General features: G+C 36.5%; 1 long non-coding RNA gene across 1 annotated transcript; it reads right to left on the bottom strand.

Moving 5' to 3' along the window:
- On the bottom strand, positions 1-379 carry LOC109583959 (uncharacterized). Its single transcript, XR_002185790.1, has 3 exons — positions 303-379; positions 123-255; positions 1-75 (listed from the first exon to the last, which is right to left on the bottom strand). It is a non-coding gene; the product is annotated as an uncharacterized LOC109583959 (long non-coding RNA).
- Positions 380-8,518: the final 8,139 nt, after the last annotated feature.

The raw sequence follows: 8,518 nt of genomic DNA, 5'->3' as shown, positions 1-8,518 counted from the left end.
AACATACCACAGAAAATGAATTCCCTGATTACGGCGATGAGTGAGTAGCTACAAAAGACGACTCCGTGACTTGTTCTATCATTAGATAATTAACCACAAAGCTACATATCTTTTAAACTTACTGCTTAGCAAAATACTGGAGGAAAGCTGCTGCCTTGACCTTAGAGGACCAGAGGTGTAGATAGGCAATCGCGCATGAATTCACTGATAACAGCGCTAAGGTTCAGTCTACAAAAGCTGACTCCGTGACTTGTTCTATCATTAGATAATTAACCACAAAGCTACGTATCTTTTAAACTTACTGCTTAACAAAATACAGGAGGAAAGATGCAGCTGCTGCTCCTTGACCTAATGGGGACCAGGGGTGTTATTAAAATTGACAGGAGAGTCAGTGATACTGTTATGGACAATTGCGCATGCGCAATTTCTGAGCTACTGCTCATCCGCAACCTTCATTAGCCTGCGCATGCGCAAATGAAGCAGTGAGAGTAATCAGGCCCTAGGATCCAGTCCATTGGTGTTGAGTCCAAGCCACTGTTCCTTCAACACTCTATAACTCACCGGTGTGTAGTGAAGCATCCAGAATGGAGGCTGCTTTTAGGACCGTCATTGAAGGTGCAGTCCAAGCCACTGTTCCAGCTGTAGACTCACTTTTGTGTAGTGAGGCATAAAGTCAAGATATGAGGTTGCTTGGAGGACCATCATTGGGAGTCCAGTCCAAGCCACTGTTCCAGCTATAGAGTCTGTGTAACTCACTGGTGTGTTGTGAAGCATCCAGGAGGAGGCTGCTTTGAGGACTGTCTTTCATTCTATAGTAAGTCATAACTTTTTGTTTTCAACTTTTAATGTTGTTGCCTGTATTTCGTTCGTGATAACTTTTAGGCCTTTGCAATGCACCTTATGCACCGAAATGATTCTAATTAACGAGCCCTCAAAGTGGTCGTAAAATGGAGGATTTTTGGAGGGAAAGACAGGCTAAACAATCTTCTCTTTTATCCATCCATTCTATCTGTGGGAGCCACTTTGAGTTGTCCTTTTGTTTCAGTATACTCTATTTATCTCTTATGTAAGCTCGTTGGTTGCTGTTTTGGCTTTTATAGCATTTTGTCATAGGAATATTCTCAACCATTGGCCATTCCCTTTTTTCTAAATTTTGCTTTCAGGAGCCAGGGTGCTTGCCCCTCCATTGCTAGGAAGATAGAAGTGCATTCAGCTGAGTCCTATGACTAGTGTCTATCATCAGAGTTAGTCTCAGTCCATCAGGACAAGGTACAGTGCAAAAACTCACTCAGTTGTTATTTTGCAGCAGGAGTGTGGATGATTATGACCATCTTTTCACTTCTTAAAACTATAGGTTGGCTCTTTTTTTAGATAGTTGAGGCATGCAAGAACTTATTCTTTATCTGTACATTCACTGATTGTACTGTATGAGTACCTCATGCCATATTAAAATCTGTCAGTCGCTATTCAGTACTTGCAGAAAGGAATCATCACATTCAGGATCCTCTTCACCATTTGTATCCTCTCCCAACAGTTTTATTTAGTATTTTGAATTATAAAAAACAAAATGGGTGTTGTTGCTAAAACTATTATTGTTGTTATCACTAGGTCACTACATTGCATTTGTATAGACGACTATTTATGTATTTACACATACTTTATGATACTAACAGTATATACACAATAATTTGAAACCATCTCGACAATAACAAAAATAATTATTGTTATTAACATCAATTTTAAACATGAATAAAAACATAAAAATCATGTAACGATGAAAGTGTTTTACTTCATACTTTATGTTACTATTAATAGCTAGTTACATGATGCTGAGCTATTCTAGCACACTTGTGATCCTTGGAATTCTTCTTACATGTGAAAAAATACCAGTCCCATAGTTTTAAGAAGTGAAAAAATAGTCATAATCATCCACACTCCAGCTTCAAAATAACAACTGAGTGTGTTATTCCACCGTACCTTGTCCTGAGACTAACTCTGGTGATAGACACTTGTCATACGACTCAGCTGAATGCACTTCTATCTTCCTAGCAATGGAGGGGCAAGCGCCCTGGCTCCTTAAAGCAAAATTTAGAAAAACGGGAATGGCCAATGGTTGAGAATATTCCTATGACAACGGCTATAAAAGCCAAAACAGCAACCAACGAGCTTACAAAAGAGATAAATAGAGTATATTGAAACAAAAGGACAGTTCAAAGTGGCTCCCACTGGATGGATAAAAGAGAAGATTGTTTAGCCTGTCTTTCCCTCCAAAAATCCGCCATTTTACCACCACTTTGGGTGCGCATAAATTAGAATCAGTTCGGTGCATAAGGTCCATTAGATTCCATATTTGTCATTACCAGCCCACTATGAATTATTGCTGTTTTTCATTTATTATGCTATACTTATGCAAACAGTTTAAATAACTGACTGGGGCAAGCAACAATGAGCGCCACATAATTGAGTTGAGAATGTTTGTTTATTTGTACATGTACATCACACCTATTTATGCGTTTATAAGAATAATAATCTTTTAAAATGATAATTTTGATGATTACGGTACTACGTGCAAAGACAATGAGTATGAGTAAAGCAACTTACTACTTGGAAGAGAAGAGTTGAAGAGTATTCAAGAAACAAGAAAAGCTGAACCTTAAAACATGAGTATTTCACAAGAAGGTGCTCATAAACCTGTACACTTCTTCGTAACAAGCATGCATGGGAGAGAAGGAGCAATAAGGTCCAATAGAAGTGCCATAGATAGGTCTTATCGTGTCCAGAAACAACAACTGGAGTCTCCTTCTGAGACCAACTATCTTCTATATAACTGCAGAGATTCTTAACTAAAGCTAGAACAAGCTATGAAATTCTTTTAATGCAAATTCTGCATTAGTGTATTGACATCAACATTCAACATTTAATAGCCACTATATATTTGTCTATATAGACATTGTATATTGCTAATTGAAATGTTAATCACTTTGCTCGCCCCTTAAAGCTGGCATGTTGTAATGATATGAGGTTAATAACACGCAGCTTCCCAATACATGTATTTATTGCCAATAGGTATGTTCTCAATTTTGTGTCCATTGATCTGTGTCTCCTGTCATCCCTCTTCTTGTATTTCTCTCCTCCTGATGCTAACACAGGCTTGGTGTCAGTAAGCAAGTGTAAAATGTCTGCATATTATGCATGTACATTAATGTATGCATGAACACTTATTATTTTTTACTAGACAAATATAATATTAAGGGGGCGAGCCTGAGCAAGCAAAGCAATGTACATACCATATAGCTACATTGTGTATCAGGACACAATGCACACTACAGTCCATGTACATGTATGTACATTAAAGGGGAGAGAGGGAAAAAGAATGGGATGTCAGTCTTTTTGGTCAGTAATTTGATGTATCAGTCATTGTGTAGGAGAATGTCACCAGTACTTTACAGATGATGAAGAGAGCATGACAATGTCCTATTAGAACAAGTAAGTGTTTAAACACTATGTATAATTAATCATCTCTTTCTGTCTCTCTTAGTACAACGAATTTATCATCAAGAAAGACTGCAGCATTTGATATGGATCGATATGTGTAGTGTTGTTACGTTGTTAGCTAGGCTACAAAATTGCCCCGCCCATTGCAACCCTCCTCTGGCTCCTCCTCCAGGCTCAAGCTTGTTCAATGTTGTGATGTGCGAGGTGAAGTACTTGTCTTTTGTATAGCCTTTAATGAAACATTCTTTCATGCACAGGTGAAAGTCTGATGCAGTGCAACTAGAAGGAAGCATTTATTGCATTATTATTAATATAATATTAAGCAATAATTTTTGAACCGTTACAATTACTAAGTAGTGTTGTGTGTCTAAAGTATTATATATCTTTCTGATTAACTCTCCTCCTTTTGCTCTTCTTTTCCTCTTCATGATCCTCTTCATCTTCCTCTTCGTCATCCTTCTCATGAACAAAATCTTCACTTCCTTCCTCTTTTCCACCTCTTCTTGAATTTCTTCCTTTTCTTGACATTTCTTCCTTTTCTCCCTCTGCTTGAATTTCATCCTCTTCTTCAATTTCTTCCTCTTCAATTTCTTCCTCTTCAATTTCTTCCTCTTCTTCAATTTTTTTCTTTGCTTGAATTCCTTCCTCTGCTTGAATTTCTTTCTCTGCTTGAATTCCTTCCTCTGCTTGAATTCCTTTCTCTGCTTGAATTCCGTTCTCTGCTTGAATTCCTTTCTCTTCAATTTCTTCCTGAAGTTCCCTGGTATCTTCCAAAAGAAAGGTTCTAACAACGAGGCAGTCAAAGTAAAGTTTCCAAAATCTGCTCCAAAAATATGAGCAGTACTGCCATCATCATTTTCTTCATTGATTAGAGGCAGTTTTAAAATGATATCTAGAGCTCCACAAGAACTAGTGACATATAGGCCTCGAGAATTGTACGAAGCACTTACAGCTAAATTATTGAGGAAATTTTTCACAATTTGAAATTGTATCAACAAATACATTCCAGCTATAAGCTCCCTTAATTTGTCTGAATGAATCAATTGCCTTTCCGCTGTAATTTTGCTTCAATAGAATCATTTTCTGACAAAAATCAAGCTCTTCTTGACTGTCAGTTTTGATCAATCGATTCACTTCTTTTATGACATCAGGGGTGCCTCTAAAAAATTAATTGTGAAATATGATGAATTCAGCCTGCTTTATCTACTCTAGTGATAATTGAATGATAGCGCTCTCTCAGCAGTGTAATTGAAATCCTTTGTGAAATAAAATGTGTTCAGTGAATTGGCAAGTCTTCATGTCCAAACATTCTCAGAGAACTGGTGGCCAGTGCCAAAGAACTCATCAGGCACAAAGAAAGGTGACTCTGTTTGGGCATGGTGTTAGGTTACAATGATCGCGGAAAGTCAGGTGATCTTTAAATTCTTCTTCATATAACAAATTATCATTATCATATAATTAAGGTAAGAAAGTATAGCAGAAATTACATACATCCAATTTTCCCATTTTGAAGTTACTTGGAATTGCAGTTTCAAAACCCTTCAATGTCATACTGGAACAACTGGCATGATTTTCATGCTCAAAAATAAAAAGTCTAGCACTGACACTGACACAATTAAAACGATAACTTTTGTAAGAGTATGGGATCTCTGTTTTCATCACTGCAGTTAACATCGCTAAATCTTCTGACATTAGCAGTGTGTAAGACTTCATTCCTGGAGCAACGTAGACTTTATGAAAAAGACAGCTCGTAATCCAAGATAGAGAAGGATGCTGTTAGGTTGCTTGAGAGAAACCTATAGTTATAAGGTGGAAATGATTTGTTAGTCTGGGTATTTTGGAATTGAGAAGATACAATGGGTGTGGTGTCTCAAATGACATTACTGAACCAAAATATTGATTGCTACTTCAAAAATAAGTAGACTGGAATGTATACCTTGTCAAAGGAAGTAAACTTTTCAAAGTAACAAGTACAGTACTTTTCTAGTTTTTTTTTAAACTCAAAATTAATTTTAGCCAATGTTTATTGGACTAAATATTATGAGGAAAATAATCATAAAAACTTGAACATAATCTGCACCCAATTATGGAAACAAATTTATTTAATCCAACACTAGTAATGTTTCGGACTTAAGGTTAAGTTTTGCTTGCAGAATGCAGCAAATTTAATATTTTCTGTTGAAATTTACCTTATCTCTTTTTCACTGTAATTTCATGTTTCTTTTGCTACGGCAATGATCTTTCAAAGTATTGTCAGTAGTCATTGTGATGGCGACAGCCTGAATAAGAGAGAGAAAGAGGGATGATATATACAAATGTACACATGTATATATGCCTGTTGATACATGGCAAGCAGTGACATTTTTGCAGGCCCAATGGTTTGATGAGGACCACTACAATTTACAAAAGGGACCAACTGAGTGACAAAAAAACTATTGTAGAAAAAATTCTGAAGCTCAGAATATTTGGTCTAATGATAGCAAGCTTTACAGTAATGTAATATATATCAGATGAATCATTGGGGTAGTCGTGTCTGGAATACAGTCAATGAGATGACCTATGAACAAAATGCAATGTCGCAATTTATCATTCTAGCAAAGGCTGATCCTTAAGTGTTTTTTCTGCCTTAATCAAAACAAGTATTGTTTCAGTGCCTTGGTCAGGAACTAAAAATGGAGTACTAGTACCTGTACTATAATTATATAAGGCAGTAGGAACTGGAACTAGTACTGCAATGTAATTATAAAAACTAAAGGGTACTGGAACTAGTACTGAGTGTAATTGTAAAATCTAAAAGGTACTGGAACTAGTACTGTACCGTAATTCAGACATGGGGTGAAGTAAATTGGTACTAGTACTTAAGTATCCATGTGTATTTTAGCATGTACTTGAAGTTATACTTAATTACTTGTGTTAGGTACTTACAGTACTTGTGTACTTAAAAGTAAATTGAAGTATATTTATAAGTACTATAAGTATAGCAATCAGGACTAACAGTTTTCAGGTGTGAAATAAAGTGTCACCACGGGTGCAGTTTTAGTAAGCACATGTTCAAAATGGCTACTACTAAGTATCCCAGCTGTACTTAAACACTTTCAAGTACCAGATGACTTGCCCACTGAAGACTTCAAAGTTAAGTGTAGATACTGTCCTAAGGAGATCGCTGGTTCAGTTAAGAGTACCACTAACTGGTGGAAACATTTGGTGAGATAATTACAATACTCTGTTGGTACCATTATTCACTTATATTCTGCAAAATATATAGAGACGTGCTCATAAGCATGAATTTGATCTAATGATAAACAGGAGACTTTAAGTCATTTGATATATACTGACAAAAAGGATGATTCAAAGCACACAAAGCAGGTACTTTTACCGAGGAGTTAGTAAGCTTCATAGCAGCTGATCTTATGCCTTTGACATTAGTGGAAAGTAAACACTTCAAAAAATTTATTAATAGATTGGATCCTCCCTATCAACTGCCAAGTAGAAAGCACTTTTCCACAAGAATAAGTATGATGAAGTGAGATTAATGGTCACTAGAAAGTTGGAAGGAGCACAAACACTAAATCTTATAATTGACTTGTGGTCAAACCGACTGATGTGTTCCGTGATTGGGATAACTTCTCTAATAGCTGGAAACTTGAATCTGTCATGTTAACATGTGATTGGGAGGCACACGGGACAGAATATTGCAACTTGGTATGAAGTTATTGCAGACTTCGATGCATCAAAAGTAAAGCATATTGTCACTGATAGTGCATCTAATGTAAAGAAAGCTTTTATAACCATACCAGGATATGAAATCGAGACTGACGATGAAGTGAGTGAGTCAAGTGATGAATTTCGAATCATGACTATCAAAGAGATGCACTTGATGCTTTTGATATGTCGTTTACATACCATGTTTGTTTCGCCCATGTTATCCAGCTGGTTGTTAAGAAAGGGTTTAAAAATTTTGGTCGGTTAAATACTGTTGTAAAAAGATGTTTTAAACTGTGATGTATTGTTATTATAATTTTATGTTATGTAACTTTCTGTGTGGTTTCTTTGTGTATATAAGTGATCAATATTTTCATCCTTTTCGGTAGTAGTAAAGTTAGTAACTTAGCTATAGAAATAGCTTATAGTAGGAACCCAAAGACGTGACATTTTGGCGATGAGGATGGCTACTATAGGAAAGCTGGGTGAATTTCGTAGTGATGTGGAGGATGGGTCACAATACATTCAAAGAATGGACTTTTACTTGATTGCAAATGGTGTCGCAGGAAATGCCAAGAAGGCAGCTTTTCTGTTTGCCATAGGTCCTTCCACCTATACACTCCTCTGATCTCTAATTGCTTCAACTATAGTGACAGATGCAGACCTAACTGAACTGGTGACTTCTCTGAGGAATTACTTTGAGCCACAGCTGTCAGCTATTGTACTGAGAGCGAAGTTCTACAGTTGCTCAAGAGAAAGAGGGCACAGTACTTGTAAGAGCTCAGGGCCATAGCAGCCTTATATAACTTTGGAGATAAGCTGGATGATATGAGACTGGTATGTATAGCTAAATGAATGAGGTGTTGCTGCGATGTTTTAATTCCCATTTTAGCCCTCCGTTAAATTTTAAGAATGCTCCCTTGACACCAGATCATGGATTGGTCCAGCCAAGACCATTACAACTGGACTGGTATTATGCATATGGATAAGGAAGTCGACCATCTAAACAAAAATCAATGAAAAATAAATACAATTTTGACTAATAAAATTAAAGGTAGAGTAACTCAGGGCTATTCTGACCTGTTTCTGCACTATGATCTAATTAAATATTTACGAAGTCATAACTCACTCCTTTTTGCTTTATTACATTCATTTTATTCATCAATGAGTTCTATTCTGTCTATTCTATTTGTAATTTCTTGAAATCAGCAAAATTTAGCTTCAACGTTTCATGAAAACAGTACTTTCACTGACATAGTTGTTGGGGCTATTCCGACCCTACCAGGGCTATTCCGACCCTCCAGATACTAAGTAGTATACA

This window comes from Amphimedon queenslandica, unplaced genomic scaffold (assembly GCF_000090795.2).
Source record: "Amphimedon queenslandica unplaced genomic scaffold, v1.1 AMPQUscaffold_13262, whole genome shotgun sequence".
Classification (NCBI taxonomy): Eukaryota; Metazoa; Porifera; class Demospongiae; order Haplosclerida; family Niphatidae; genus Amphimedon; species Amphimedon queenslandica.
Note: the sequence above shows the minus strand (reverse complement) of the source record. Positions and strands in the feature narration are given on the sequence as shown.